Raw genomic sequence first — 16,101 nt, forward strand, 5'->3', positions numbered from 1 at the left:
TTTGGAATCCATCAACATTTTAAGAAAGATGGGAGCTAGCATTGTAAGTGCGCTAGACATTTTACATCTGAGTTCATTTAAGCTATCAAGCCACATATGGTGCAGGCAGTATTACATTTATTTTACAGATGTAAAAACTAAGACTCAGTGAAATTCAGTAACTTCTGGGGGTCTTGAGAACCATGTGGGGGGGGATGACAGAGCAGAAACTCAGATACCCATTTGTCTGACTCCAAAGCTTGTGCCGTATAGTTCTCGTATTTTCGGAATATTTTAATCATTCCCATTGTACAGATAATTGCTATTTCTAACATTAAATTTAGTAAATGGCTTTGTTCTCCGTTTTCCCCTTTTTTGATCAGTTTTCTTGGTTTAATACACTTGAAAGGATTTAAATAATTATGTTTAGTTATCTTAAAATGGACATTTCAGCATGTATGTTTTTTAACTTCATTAGGTATCAAAAGATGATACCCAATATATTTATAAAATCACGTCATGGCTTTTTCCTTCTACACTTACTCATTCTTTTCACTCTAGCATGCAAGCCTTAATCCCTACCCATGTCTTCCACTAATCAGATCACTCACCCTAAAGATCTACCAAAGGACTGTTAATTCCTCTGCTTTATGAAAGCCTCCTGGCTTGCGTACTTGTTCAAATCTTCTCACAGTAAGTAAAAGTGAATTGGGGGTGCGAGGGTAGTTCAGTGGTAGAATTCTCCCCTGCCATGCGGGAGACTCAAGTTTGATTCCCAGTCCATGCACTTTCCAAACAAACAAGCAAACAAACGAAAAATCAACCAAACAAAAATTCAGCAAATGGTGCTGCAGTAAGGGGATACTCACATGGAAAAAGAATGAAATGTGACCCCTGCCCTACAGCATAGAACAGAGAAGAAAGAGAAGGAGACGGAGAAAAAGAAGAGGAGGAGGAAGAAGTAAAGGTGAACTGGAGTGCATTCTTTATCTCTAATAATCGAAAGTGGCTTATACTTAATCAGTTACCCATTTCCCCCTTATCTTCACATCTGCCCTCTGGTTTCTCAAGGTAGAATCTAAAGTATTGCCATTAGGCAGTTCAGGGACAGAAGCACACTGTGTCACAGGGGACTCCACTTGGATGTGCTTGAAGGAAAACACCATGTTCTTTTTCCATCATGTACTTTAAACTGACATGAAACTAAGCAGCGATGAGACCTGGCCAGTCTCAGGTGCAGGGACCAGGGAGGCTTAGATTCAGCGTCGTAGCTGCTATTTCCATCCTGAGAAATCTATTTAAAATTTCACCAGATCTGTCTCCCCGATGGGTAGATTTGGAGACAAAAAAAAACAGATTATCACCATTTTTTCCCCAGCATCCCTTTCCTTTGTGCCATGTGTTTTGATTTATAACCCTCTGCCCATAAATTTCTCTTTCATTGTAGCATTAGGCACAGTTGTGGGTTTAAAGGAAATTATGCTTAGAGTAGTTAAATTCCAAAAATACTCCAGGAAAGTTTTTTATTTTTTGTATGATGCAAGTCAATGTGAGGTCTCATAAGCGTATTTCATTGGAAAGAATTATCCATTTTAATGGAATATCCAGTCTAATGGAACATACTGTGCTCAAAGAAAAACTCATTCTTGAGAATGTGCTGAACCAGGTACATAATTTACCAGAAATGAGGCTAAGTTCAGCATATTCTAGAAAAATGAATCACATGAGGTTTGGATCTTGTGCTATGCATTCAACTTAAACAGCACTGTTTGTCTTCTACAACCTTGATGATTTGAGGAAAGCTGAAAATATAGTCACATTGGGAAATTAGGCAGCCAGCAGCTCCCTGTCCTTTTATAATTTTCCCCAAAAGCAGTAGCTGAAACAATACTCCAGAGGCGTAACTGCAAAAGAGGGTGGAAAGGGATTCTTTTAATTGTTATAATTGTACAAGTTTGGTGCAAGTTTTTTATAACTTGCAAGTTTCCTTTGCTTTGTCCAAACATCTGAACTCTGATATTCTTTTTGCCTCTCTCATCTATTCTTCTTTGAGTTGTATTTAATGCTAGAATTGTAGTTTTAATGTATATTCTTTTTATGTATTTCTTCCCTTTCTTCTTCTTTGTGATGAGTTAAATCTCTTTAGTCTTCTTGTTTTTCCCTGTAACATTACATATTTTCTTTCCCCCAGTTTGTATTGATCCCTGGCATTGGGCAAGGCCATGTTGCCTTTATCCATGAATTTTTACCTTTACTATTGATCAGCGTTCAGGAAACCTTTTCTGTAGAGGGCGAAATAGTGACTCTTTTGAGTTTTGTGGGCCACATACATACTATGCCACAACTATTTAACTATAACATTACAGTGGGAAAGGAGCCTCAGACAATGTGGAAATGAATGAACTTGATGGTGTTTCAATCAGCTGTTATTTATAGAAACAGGGAGCAGGATGGATTTGGCTCACAGAGTGTAGTCTGCATGATCCCTGCTATAGACTACAGAACAACACAGCAAATAAAATCTTCATAATTAACCAAAAGAGATACAAAAATGTCTAACCTGCCTAGTTTCATGTACCAAACTTCTTCAAATGTTTTAGACACATTAGCGTTGCCTTAAAATTGCTGACTTAACAAAATCTATAATGTCGATCAGCTGAACACAGTGCTCCTAATTCTTAGAAGATCCTGTGCATAAGGGACAATAGAGTCGATGTCCAGAATTGAAATTCTGTTTTTCTAATTATTATAACTAATATTTAGAAACTAGCATCTCTATGCAGGTAAAACCTGACTTCGTCTCAATTTCCTGTGTTGCAGACTTAGAAAAACAATTTTCCTTTCAAGGCAATTGGAAAATACTTTCATTAATTAAATGATTAATAAAGAAATAAGGATCCTTAATGTAAAGTGGGAAATCCCAACTTTTATTTCTTGTTAATAGCAAAACTTCACGAAGTAATATTCTTTCCTGTTGGTCCAGGCCTATCAAACAGCTTCCTGAATTTGCTTCAGTTTTGGGGGAGAGCGTAAGTTTGCAGGATATTTCTCAGAAAGTAAAATTTTACCTAAAAATCGTTAAAACATACTTATGATAACATGGTATTGAAGATCATATGGAAATTAGCCTTGTGAATGCAATAGTTGTGCAAAACCAGGAACAAGGCTGCAAGCTTCCAGGAACTTGACGAGGAAACAGAACTGGGGTCCAGGCTCCAAAGTTTCAGGAAGTAGGTTTTATTCGTCTATGGCCAGAGGGCTCAGCTGAGTAGCCTCTGAAAGTCTGAGCCCCTAACAGGGGTTATCGCTGGGTTTTAAGGGAAGCGCTTGGCTATATACCTATGTACAGAAGGGGTGGGGTCTCTGCAGAAATTTTTCTTAGCCTGCCTACGTGCAGTTTCAAATGTTCCCAGGGCGAGTATCCTGTTTATGCAGTTTCACCTATTCCTGGGGCCTGGGAGACTTCTCAAAGGGGAAATAGCCGGAGTAAACAGGGGCCTGCTGCTGTGAGAGAAAATGGCTTGGGCAAACAGGGGCTGCCTGCTACATTAAAAACTTTGTAATTTTGAAAACTTTTTGAAGTATGAGTGGTATTACTTGTGAGAGTGCTTTTGACTCTTTGTGAGAAAAACACGTTTGAATTTTGAGAGTATAGGAAAACCACTGCACAATAACCTGGTCATTTCTACTCTTACACTTTTCTCCTCTTCGTTAGTCCCATCTCTACCCCAACCTATTTGCTAAAAATATATATAATTTCCTCAGACCATTGCTTTCTGTTATTCAAAGTAATGAAAAGCTTAGGTTCAAAAGTCAAAATATTTGCATACCAAAAAAAGGAAGAGTGCTTAAAGAAGTGTAAATCATTGCTAATTATTCAGAACCTCCCCTGGGGAGTTACAGGAAGAGAAACTGGCTGTTTTCCCTTTTGATTGACTGTTTCGATGTCAATATTTGGGAACATTTACTCACATAAAACTTTCTTGTCCTCTGATGCTGTCATTTTTAACAATAAACCATTTTTTAAGGAAATGTGGGAATAATACAGTATTTCAATGAGTTCTTAGCCCTGAGTTAAGGATTTTTTTTCTTATTCTTAATCCAGTTTCTCTCAGTAGACTGTTTAATAATGATACCAATTGTAAGGCAATAAATACTTATATAGCACTCCATGGATACACAGGGGTTTTGGGGGAGAGCAGAGCTCAGACCCACAGAAATATAGCAACATGATCCCCAACTAATCCCTAACACCAACATGCAGAGGAGAAAGCTGTCAACATGGAAGAAAGGAGAATAGATGGGAATCAAAGAGAGAGAAACGGCCTAGACTAGAAAACTGCCTTCTGGAATTCCTTTGGAGTCCTAAAACTATCCATCTGACCATACAATGTTGTTTCTTAACAACAGTCCTACTTCTCTTGGGACCCACGAATAGAACACCCTATTTCTAGCAAGTAAATATTTGCTTTGCACTTAACGAAATTACCCAAATTTATTATCAATTCCAGATTAGTTTAAGGAATTAATATTTTCTTAGGAGCCTCTGATCTAGTTTAATTGTAGAGTAATTATACAGAGTAGACCATTAGTTTCCAGAAGGAATACATCCCAAGACCCCTAATTTATTAATATCACAATGGTTAATTTCCTTTAGCAACATTCTAAACAATCATCATTTTCTTACACTTTATCATTTATGCCAACTAAATTACAGAAATTTTAATAACTTCAGTTATTTTCTTTCATCCCCCCTAAATAGGCTTATTATCTGGCTTCCTTATACCCTCTGATAGCTAAACTATCATTGACAGATTTGATGATAAAACAGTTTAGGTATTCAGAAATACTCTTTAGAAATTAGCATGTAGGAAACGCCAAAATAACATAGTATAACATTAGGATGTGGCATTATACTTGCCAGGTGTTAAAAATGACATAAGGGACAACAGAGATTATACTTATAGGTTGACATATAATGAAATTTTACATTAAAACTATAAGAGCAGAAATTATCAAAGAAGGAGATGTGAAAAGTTCCAGGATAAAAGCCATGGAGTCTTCTGCCTGACGTGCTCAATAACGAATTACTGAGACACCAGGATTTCAGAGAGAGAGTTTATTACTAGGCACATAGTAGGAGAGCAGATGACCTCACAGCCCAAAGTCTGTCTCCCCGAACTGCAGTGATTTGGGTAGTATTATTAGGAAAAAGGTGGCAGGGGTTAGGATAATGAGCACAGTGGCCCCGATGATGTAGAGGTAATCTCATTATTGAGCATGCACTGATTGATCACATGCTTTTAGTTACCAAGTGTAGGAGAGAAAATGGCGGATTGGGGTACAGGTGACTTGTGGATTAAAGTCTAAGCTACTGTATGTGTCACGTGCGCCCACTTTGGTTAGATCCAGTCTTGGTCATCAAGATAAGTTTGCACTTGGAGTGGGTTAGTTCTGGACGGACCCAAGACCGTTCATCAGCACACATGAGGGGCTGTCTTTAGTGATTACAAGACTCTAAAGTTGAAAAACTGGATAACTCGGCACAGATGAAGCTTAGTCACAAGGTTTTTACAATCCCAGAAGCAGAAGACAAGGACTGTCCAACCATTATCAGAGATCAAGGCAGCTGGATTACAGTTCAGAGATTTCAGGTATTTCCCTGTCTACTCCAGTTTGCCAGCAGGCGAAAAGGAACATTTACATAATGATTCAGCAATCAAAATCATCCCCTATATCGCTGATTTACTGGTTACAAAAACAGATGAATATTGAAGTCTTTTTTACATTCTCCTGTCTTATTGCCCATTTGTACTCCTCTGGCATTTTAAATAGAAAAAAAAAATTCTCCTTGATATAGCTAATATGATTTTAATAAACAAAGGTTGCCATAACAGACAACAGACCCTATTATTAAATTATTACCCTAAAGATCTACAAGTAAACAATTCTAAAATCAAGAATACTTTTGCTATGACATCATAAAGCATCAATAATCTTATATAGGAATCTTGTTTATTTGGTTGGCAGTTACTTGTGCTATGAACTTGGTTATGTTTAAATTGGTGGATATAATGGAAGGTGACAGCTCAGGATGGTTAAATAGTCTGTGAATGGTTTGCTGAGATTTTTTGGGTGAACAGATTAAAAATATAATTGGACATGCTTTAAAATTTTATTAGGTTAGCATTTTCACTATGGTCCACAGTGTTGAAATTTGAGATAGTAACTGTCCTTTTACCTGGGCACTTGAGCATGCCTCAAAACTTTCTTCTGGCAGCTCAAGGTCCTACCTATATGTACATCTGTGACCTGTTTCCTTGCAATTGTTTGCTGTTTTTTATTCTGACATACCCTTGAAAGGATCCTCAATATTCACAAGAAAATGCCTTTCCTTGCCTAATCTCATCTGACTTCATCCTTAGCTAGCAATGTGGAATAGCTTCAATGGAAACATATGACTGAAAATAGAATTCTCAACTCATTTAAAGATCAACCACCCTGTTGGAAGATACAGTATTTACAAATTATCTGGTCTCTAGGTTTCCTTTCAGGTACTCTAAATTGATTCTTGAGTGAAGTCAAATAGCAAAGAATTTTGTATTTTAGATTCCATATTTTGCATTCTTAATAGGGCCTCTTTTCATTGAGATGACCTAAATAAAACCAGGCTTTCTTGGTCCCAACTTAAGTCATATCTGATTACAAAATTAGGAAAGTGTATTTTCATTCAAAAGAAATACAACTCTGGGGTGCAAGGGTAGTACAGTGGTGGAATTCTCACCTGCCACACGGGAGACCCAGGTTCAATTCTTGGCCCATCCACTTCCCAAAACAAAAACCAACCAAAAGAAACCAACAAAAACAAACAAAAAGCTTAATGAATGGTGCTGCAATAACGGTATACTTACACGGAAAAAGAATGAAATGTGACCCCAGCATACCAAAAAAAAGAAATACAACTCCACTTTCCAAAAGCACTGATGAACAATATGGCTCTTTCTGAAGGTTTTCTTGGGGAAGTGCATGGATTGGGGTCAGGTGGTGGGATTGATGTTGGAATTATGTCACAGAACACGCAGTAAAAATTCCTCAAGTTATCCTTTCCTGATCTCTGTCCCCTAAGTCTTCTCTCACTGTAACAGTTGTTCATCTTTATTGCATACACAAAACTCTTAAAACTGCTCTCGGCCTCTTATCATTTTGTCCCTACTCCTCTTCTTTAGTAGATTTTATTTCCTTTCCACACTTTTCCTCTGTAGAGAAATCTATCCTACCTCTTTTTCTCCCTTAGGTATCACTGTCTACCAATCCAAATAGCATGACAACAGCCAGTACACAGGCAGTGCAGAATAAAAAAAAAAAAGGAGGGCTGAAAATACTTATATGCAATTAAATCTTTCTCCTGCCACACTGAATTTTACTTTGACTTTATACCATTGGGAAATAATAATGGTCATGCGTTTGAAGCTCGCTGCTGTATCATTTTGAAGGCCTTGCTGAACATATTTTTCATTGCCGTTTCTCTTAAGTGATGACCCAGGGTGACATTTCTGTTTGGCCTCAGTATCATCAGGTGTGCTTCTCCTAATCATTTAGTTGGTCTTTAATCATGGACAGTATGAATCATATAATTCTTTGTATCAGGAACTGGAAGACTTAGGACCAAATGTGGGTTACTCTTCTGGCGAATTTACCTAAGGTACATCATCTTTTCTGTTTTTTTTCTCTTTGTCCTATTTTCTTTTTGCATTCATTTTTTCTTTTTCCTTCGTTCTTTTTTTGTGTGCTGTATAGTGGGGGTCATATCTCATTCTTTTACCATGTGAGTATCCTGTTATTGCAGCACCATTTGTTGAATTTTTGTTTGTTTATTTTTTCTTTCTTTCTTTGCTTTTTTGTTTTGGGAAGTGCATAGGCTGGGAATCAAACCCAGGTCTCCCACATAACAGGCGAGAACTCTACCACTGAGTTACCCTTGCACTCCTTCTTGCATACATTTTTAATAATATTTACCTTGTATTGCTTGTATTTTTGGAAGTTACCTTAAGTTCTTTCTTGAGCCAGATGCAGAAGAGACATACAGAGAGACTTTGATTTTTAAATTATTTAACTTCTTTTTTTTTTTTGTTACTGTCCCTTTAACCTTCTAAAACCAGTAGGCATCCTGGCCACATATGTAAGAAAGCCCTGAAATTCATTGTGTTATGTGTTTGAATTTTCATGCATGTCTCTTTTGCTCTATATTTAAAATGTGCCCTTTTTTGGTGCATTCAGAAAAAAACTTCTTTCTCATGATTTTTTGCTATTTTTCAGAGTTGAAATTAGGCATGAGTATCAGTTTTTGTATCTTCAGGGAGACAATCTCAAGCTCTTTAACCTATTTTCTAGTACTAAAATGCCTCACGTCTCAGAAGGCCCAGCTTTCAACAGTAACTTGCAAAGTAGCTGAATTAAATAATTCGATTTTCTACAAAACTATGGAATCATGAATAGAATGCATCAAGTTTTCAAAACTGTAGATACCCAGATTGCTCTCTACAACAAAAGGTGTATTTGAATATAAAATTCCTTCCTTTTTTCCCTTTCCTTCTGTCCTTCCTAAGCTTTTATGTATGTCTTTCTTCTTTTTGACCTCCTCTCAGTTTTCCCTTTCCAACTACTTTTCCGTTCCCCACTTCGCTGTTTTTCCTTCTTTTGTCTTTTTCTTTTTCTCTCCTTTCCCTCTTTTTTGTCCTTCCTACTTTGATCTGCATTCCCTTGATCATACTCTATCAGACATTAACTATCTCTCACCTGGAACGTAGCAGTTGTCTTTGCTTGTATGACTCCAGTCTGTCTCCACCCACCACAGTCCATTTTGCATGCTATTGCCACATAAACATTTTTAAAAATGTTCCACATTCTTGCCAACACTTGATACTGTCAGTCTTTTTTAATTGTAGCCAATCTAATGGATATTTAGTGGTCTGTCATTGTGGTTTAATATGAACTTCCTGATTTTTTTTGTAAAATGGCTGCTCAAACCTTTTCCCCATTGTTGTTGGTTTATCTGTTATTGAGTTTAACAACATAAGTGTTTTTTTTACATATTCTGGGTACAGATTTTTTATCTAATTGTACCTTGCATTTTCTTCTTTTTGTAGTGCATTTCTTAGAACAATTTTAAAAATTTTCACAAAGTCGAATTTGCCAACATTTTACTTTTTGGTTTGTGCTTTTTTGTGTGGTCTCTAGAAAATCTTTGCTGTTCCAAGATCACAAAAGTTTTCTCCTAAGTTTTCTTCTAGAAGTTTTATAATTTTAGTTTTGTGTTTAGATATATGAGCCCTTTCTTAAATATTTTTTTAAGGTAAGGGTGTTGAGGTTCGTTTTCTTCCATGTGGATAGCCCGTTCTTCCAGCATCAGCTGTTGGAAAGTCTTTCCCTCACTGAATTGCCTTGACCTGACATCTTTGTCATATGTCAATTGATCATTTTTGTGAATGTCTTTTTCTGGACATCTGTAATGTCCCATTGACCCATATGTCAATCTTTTCACCTAGAAAACTTATCTTGATATCTATATTAATAGTGTGGATATTTATAGTAAGTCTTTAAATCAGGTAGTGTAAATCTTCCAACTTTGTTCTTCTTTTTCAATATTTCCTGTTTATTCTAGGTCAATTGCATTTCCATATCATTTCTTGATTCAACTTGTCAATATCTACAAAAGAAATCTGGAATTGTAAAACTAGGATTGCATTGAATTTGTAGACAAAACCGCGTAAGAACTGACATCTTAGCCACATGGAGTCTTCAATACATGAACGTGGTACATCTCCCAAGTCATTTCAGTCTTTTTAAATTTCTCTCAGCAGTGTTCAGTAGTTTTCAGTGGAGAGCCTTTGTAAAATGAACTAATATTTATTTTATACTTCTTTGTGTGTTGTAAATGAGATTTTCTTTAATTGCATATTTAAATAGATGAATCATTTCAAAGGACTTGTCATCATTCTATCTCCTAATTAGAACCCTTCAGTGATTGTTTCAAATAAGATAGAGCGCTACTTATCCTGAAATTGAAAGCCCATCACTTTCTGAACTTTCCTTTACAGACTTATTACTTATTTCTTATGTATCTTGTAAAATGAAACACTCATTGCTCCAAATGTATACTCCAAACTTGCACAAGGTAGGAAGAGGATCAAGGATAGAGAAAAATATTGGAATATATGTGAAGATCAATAAATATTAAAGGGTTATAATGTAGATGAAAGACCCAGATATTAAGTAAACGTGTGGCTTCAGGATATAAATCTACCACTAGTGCTGGAAACCACAGAGAAACAGATTTCAATATAATACTAATATGATACAGTTAGAGCACTCTAAAAATTCAAAGGTAGCTTCAGAATTTAATAAATTTCCTTGGTTAGTAAATATCCTAGCAGGGGCATTTTGGAAATATTGGAAATGGCACAATAGAGTCAAATGGGAGTTAGACCAGGTCACCTTTCTATGGTCTCTTGTAGCCCTGAAACTATGTAAATGTAACATCTAAATATAGTTTTTTCATTTAAAAGAGTCATTTTTTTAAATCTGTTTTTTGGCCTATTTATGTTCAATATTTCATTTAATACTTATTTCTTCAATATATTATGTTATTTATGAACTGCTGCTGAAATGAATGGGAGCTCTGCCAAAAAAAAAAAAAAAGCTTACATGATGTCATGTGCTATCTGAATTTTTGAACCATTCTTCATAGTGTATTATTAATGTATTACTAAATAAGAGAAGCCATTTGTGAATGATTATGAGTGGTTATTCTTTGTTATGCATGGAAATTATCCACCAGGCTCTTTTAGTGGAGCAGATCTAAACTGATCAAGGCAGCAGGAAACAACAGCTTTGTTGTTTGTCTCAGAGTTTTTTGAAGCAATAATTAATTTTCAGAATGCCAAGGCCAATTGGCAATAGTTAGCATTACCCCCAGAATACAATCATGGCCTAGCTGCCATAGAGACAAGTTGCCTTGTGTTGCCAAAAATGGATTCTCAGAAAACCTAATTTAAAATTACTGCCGTTAATTATGCTGCTGATATAAATAACTTTGATAAAATTAGTGCAGCTGGCCTCCTGTTTGTTTTTCCCATTTGAATGCACTGTACAATGTAACCATTTGAAATAAACATCCATTACAAAGAATGCTTCATTTCAAAGAACATATTATTCTGCTCATCCAGCCAATTGTTAATTTTCCCTGCCCAACCCCCATTTCAATCTTGCACCTATTAAAGAGATGAACAAATTACCAAGCTCTCATAATGTACCAACTAACTAATTAAAACAATACATTGCTGCTGAATAAGGCCATGCATTTAAAATATTTGAATTCGTTTTTATCCTCAATTACTGTTTTCATTTTAAATAATCCCTGCCAGCTTCAAAACCATCGAAAGACATACTCTGCTCTGCCAAATATAGTTATATCATTTCCTAAATAGCACCAACTCTTTTATGTCTAAAAGAAAACAAAAGATGCATCTGTCATTTGATAGACTTTTTGATTCCTAGATATTCCAAGGAAAGGGTCTTGAAGGTAATATACAATTTTGGCCTCACGTTCATTTATTCTGTCCCAGGACAGAACAGAATGGAGCTCTTTCTTCTTTATTTCACTGTGATTGTTGTCATCTCTATCTCTGCTGTGATCAGGATGGGATTTACCAGCGTCAATTCACTACCAACAAGCTCAATTTACCAGTGTCAGTTCAACTATCAACAAGCTCAATTCAACCCCACCACTCTTTCTCAGCAACCTGCTACATGAAAGACACGCTGCGAAAATGTTTGAGGATTTCCAAACAGAGTTAGGCATGGCCTCTTTCCTCAGTCTGGTAGGGAGGTAAAAAGAAGATTAACTGTAGGGCACTGCAGCAGCCTACATGGGATTACACAATCACACCGAGGACAAAATACATGCTACAGCAAGGTCGATACCGCAAACGAAACTGAAAAAAGAGGTCTTGGAGTTAAATAAATAAATACATACATACATGTGCATAGAGCTTGAGAAATTGACTAAGCCTTGAGGGAAATTCCAAGACTTTGCTCTTATGGTTCCTCTATAGAGCCGAGGCATAGAAACCAAAAGTATGGGGCATGTTTGAAACTAGCAAAGAAGTTAGATTTTGCTGGATTCCAAGAGTTACTAGGAAGAGGGACTGAAATTTGTATCAGAAAAGCAGGTGGGATCTAGAACACAGAGACCCTAAAGCCCCAAGCTGGTTCCTTTGTACTTGATTCATTAAGCAGGGAAGAACCATTGATGCCTTTATTTCTGTTTGAAAAGAGAAGGAAATGATTGGGGCTCGCACCTTGGCAAGTTAAATCTCAAACCTCTGTGGGAATCAGATTGAAAAAGAGATCGATGGGGGACAAGGCGGACAGAGAGAAGATTGCATCTGATGGAGGGAAAGGCCAGGGCCTGGAAGAAAGATCTGCTTGCAGAGAAGTTAGATAGGGCAGAACCCGAAACTAGGGTGCACAAGCGACGGGGATATCACGCACCCTGAGGGTTGTGGGAGGTGGCTGAGCCAGCAGGTGCATTAGCAACAACAGCCAATCATTTTCTCTTCAGATGTGCAGCTCCAGCCCTGGCCTCCTGCCTGCACAGCTCACCTTAAACCTGTGTCTGCATTTATTTTCTCACAGCAACAGAGCCTGAGATGAAAGTTTGTGCAGGAGATTTGCTTTGGAAATGATCCCTGGGCAGCAGGCATGAGGGAAAAGGGAAAGTGAGACAGAAAAGGAAGAGAATCCAATAGAAGGGTGAAGTAGAGGTCAACTGCTGTGCAACTCGACCTTGACTCCAGGATTTCCCAAGAAGCATGAAGAATTGACTACCTGGAACCAGGCACAGTTTTCTTCAGCCTTACCCCCTTTTGATTAAGGGTTGCCTGTGGATAATACTACTATAATTCAGGGTACACTTTGCACCCAGTCTTTCACAGAGTGGCCTCAGTTGATAGTTGGCTAAGCATTCTCTTTCAGAGAAGCTTTCCAAGTTAAAGTCTGGTTAACTTCACTTCATAATTACTATGGCCCCATACTGTACAATTTTTAGGTCTACTGCATGCTTCTCCATCTACCTATACCTCATCCAAGCCAGTAACTGTGATACTCCAGCTTGCTAGGCTTAATCACTGCCCCAGCTCACTACCAACAAAGGGTTACTTGTTACGCCCAACCGTAAGTGACCCAGTTCTTAATCCTATCTTGTGGGTCTGTGTTCTATCATCATTTCTGGCACCAATGATGCTTGTTTTCCCACTAAAGTTGAACCTGACACAAGAATTTTAGTGCAGGTGGTATGTTGGGGGAGTTGTCCAAGGAGTCAGAAATGAGAGAATAGGGAGAATGAGGCAGGCAAGGTGGAAAAGTCAATTTAAGGGTACTTTCTGAGATCAGCAAAGAAGGACTTGAATTTGATAGGACTCCTGAGAATTATCAAGAATATTTTTCAAAGTTGTGCTTGATAGGGATAGGAGGATGGACACTTCGTCCACAAGGTCCTGGCCCCCATTTTTATTGAGAGTTGCCTCTAGAGGTGTGGACACCCTCACATTCCAGCTTCACATGTGCAAGAATATGAGTTTCCGTGGGTTCAGGAGTAGAAAGTGGAAACTATGTGGTCCCCAGTTGAGTTGGGACATTGTTACCATGAGGTTAGTCACCTCCCACAAGGAACAGTTTGCTACAGCTGCTGCTGCAATTAGAAGTGGACTGAGGAAATGGGACAGAGGGTAGTAGATACAACTTGCTGAATCTGTTTCTCTCTCTGGCTCCTAGAATGCCTACACTTTGCTAAATAAATGGGTACTATGAGGAGTTCTCAAGTCCTTCACGGAACGGTTCCTGTTCATTCCCCCAGAAAATAGTTCCTGCTCTCAGCACTACTCCTAGCTTCCACTGATCCCTGTGGCTCAATCTTGAGTACACACAAAGCTTATCTTGGATATGGTCTGTATCAATAAGAGTGGATGACTGTTTCCATTGAAAAGCAGCAGATGAAATGGGCTAGTACCTCAAACCAAATTCCCTGCCATGTCCTCCTTGCTGACAATCATTGTTCCATCTCTGTTCTCAACTGTCAGTTTTGATAGGAAACTGTGTTCTCCGAGCTTTCCCTCACTGCAGACCAGTAGGGCTTCACTCATTGACTTTCTAGGACCTCTTAAGTCAGACTAGATTTTGCACCACTAGCTGTAGTTGCTCTTTCTGTTCTGCTCAGTGAGTGCAGCCTTGCTCTAAGTTACTCCCTTAATGATGTAAATTACCAAAGATAGATTTGTCTTTCCCTTTTTGAAAAGATGTTTAATTTCTTCCAAAACTTGGTGTGCCTAAAAGGGCATTAAGACAACCGGCCATGCCATTCTCTTCCACTTTTTTGTGGAAGACTTCCACGTTCTCTGGCCTACGTGTTCCTTTGGGCACAATTTTTATCCCACAGAGTGCTCTCTGCTTCAAGAGCACTTGCTGCTTCATCTAGATTTTGCAACCAGCCTATGATGCAGATTCTTGCTACACCGTTTCATAGGAATCCCACGAGTCTCACAACGTAATGGGGTAAATTTTGCACAATAGAGGAGGGGAAACACATGATTTTCTAAAAGTAATTTCAGTCCTCCCCTTCCCCTTGAGCCGCCATTACAGCTGATGGAGAGAAATGTTTGATCTTTCCTAAAAAGGAGCCTAGTCTGTATCAGTTCAGAACCGAATCAAATTCAGTCTTTCAAGGTTTCTTCCCATTTCCTTTCAATTTTCTGAAGACACTGGGCCAGGGACCTCTGGAGTTCAGTCCTCCAGGTTTTAAACAGACCTGTTGCTAAACTGTCCGTGGCTGGTGGATCTGACAACCAGCTCTCTTCTTTCAGTCACCCAAGTCTCTACCCTTATGACCCATTTTTGGTTTTCAGGGCCAAAGAGAAGAGAAAGACCATATGCCTTGCCATGTGTTCTTGTTTGCTAGCTGCTGAGATGTGATACACCAGAAAAAGAACGGCTTTTAAAGGGGGTAATTTACTAAGAAGCAAGTTTACAGTTCTATAAGGCTGTGAAAATGTCCCAATTAAAGCAAGTGTATACAAATGTCCAAATTAAGGGTCCAATAAGAGGCGACCTTCACTCAAGAAAGGCCAATGAAGGTCAGGGTTACTCTCTCAACTGGAAAGGCACATGGCGAACATGGTAACATCTGCTAGCTTTCTCTCTAGGCTTCTTGTTTCATGAAGCTCCCCCAGGGGTGTTTTCCTTCTTTATCTCCAAAGGTCTCTGGCCGCTTGAGCTCTCATGGTTTGCATGGCTCTTTTGTTTTTTTCCAAAATGTTTCCTTTTTTAAAGGATTCCAGTAAACTAATCAAGACCAACCTGGAATGGTGGAGTCACATCTCCCTCTAATAAAGGTTAATACACACAATTGGGAGAGTCACATCTCTGTGGAGATAATCTAATCAAGGTTGCAACTTACAGTGCTGAATAGAGGTTAGAAGAAAGGACTGCCTCCACAGGATGGGTCAGGATTAAAACATGGCTTTTCTAGGGCACATCATCCTTTCAAACCAGCACACCGTGTGACAGAGGAGCCAAGGGTCATCAGCAGCCAATCTTTCATGTTATCCACTTTAAGCAAAGTAGGAAACTAAAATATCTGAAATGCATTGGCTTTAAAAAATGGGAATTTACTAGCTTACAGTTGGAAGCCATGAGAATGTCCAAATCAAGGCATCATCATCAAGGAGATGCTTTCTTCCCCAAACCAGCTGCTGGCAATCCCTGGCTCCTCTGCCACATGGCAAGGCGTATGCTGGGATCTGCTGGCCTCTTCCTTCCCCTCCATGTTTTTGATTTTCAGGTTCTGGCTGCCATGGCTTCTCCCTCTCTCTCTCTCTGTCTCTCTCTGTCTCTCTGTCTCTCTCACTCTGTATTCATTCCATTTATGAAGGACTCCATGTTCTAGTTTGCTAGCTGCCGGAATGCAGTATACCAGAAACAGAATGGCTTTTAAAAAGGGGAATTGAATAAGTTGCTAGTTTACAGTTCTAAGGCTGAGAAAATGTCCCAATTAAAACAAGTCTATAG

General features: G+C 38.3%; 1 protein-coding gene, 1 long non-coding RNA gene and 1 other non-coding gene across 6 annotated transcripts in view; 1 reads left to right on the forward strand and 2 right to left on the reverse strand.

Annotated features, from left to right (window-relative positions):
* Nucleotides 1-16,101, forward strand: part of MARCHF1 (membrane associated ring-CH-type finger 1) — an 894,978-nt gene that overhangs the window by 770,068 nt on the left and 108,809 nt on the right. The window lies entirely within an intron of this gene.
* LOC143666185 (uncharacterized) overlaps nucleotides 1-16,101 on the reverse strand; it is a 40,322-nt gene that overhangs the window by 15,213 nt on the left and 9,008 nt on the right. The window lies entirely within an intron of this gene.
* On the reverse strand, nucleotides 7,891-7,961 carry TRNAN-GUU (transfer RNA asparagine (anticodon GUU)). The gene has a single exon. It is a non-coding gene; the product is annotated as a tRNA-Asn (tRNA).

This window comes from Tamandua tetradactyla, chromosome 22 (assembly GCF_023851605.1).
Source record: "Tamandua tetradactyla isolate mTamTet1 chromosome 22, mTamTet1.pri, whole genome shotgun sequence".
Lineage (NCBI taxonomy): Eukaryota > Metazoa > Chordata > Mammalia > Pilosa > Myrmecophagidae > Tamandua > Tamandua tetradactyla.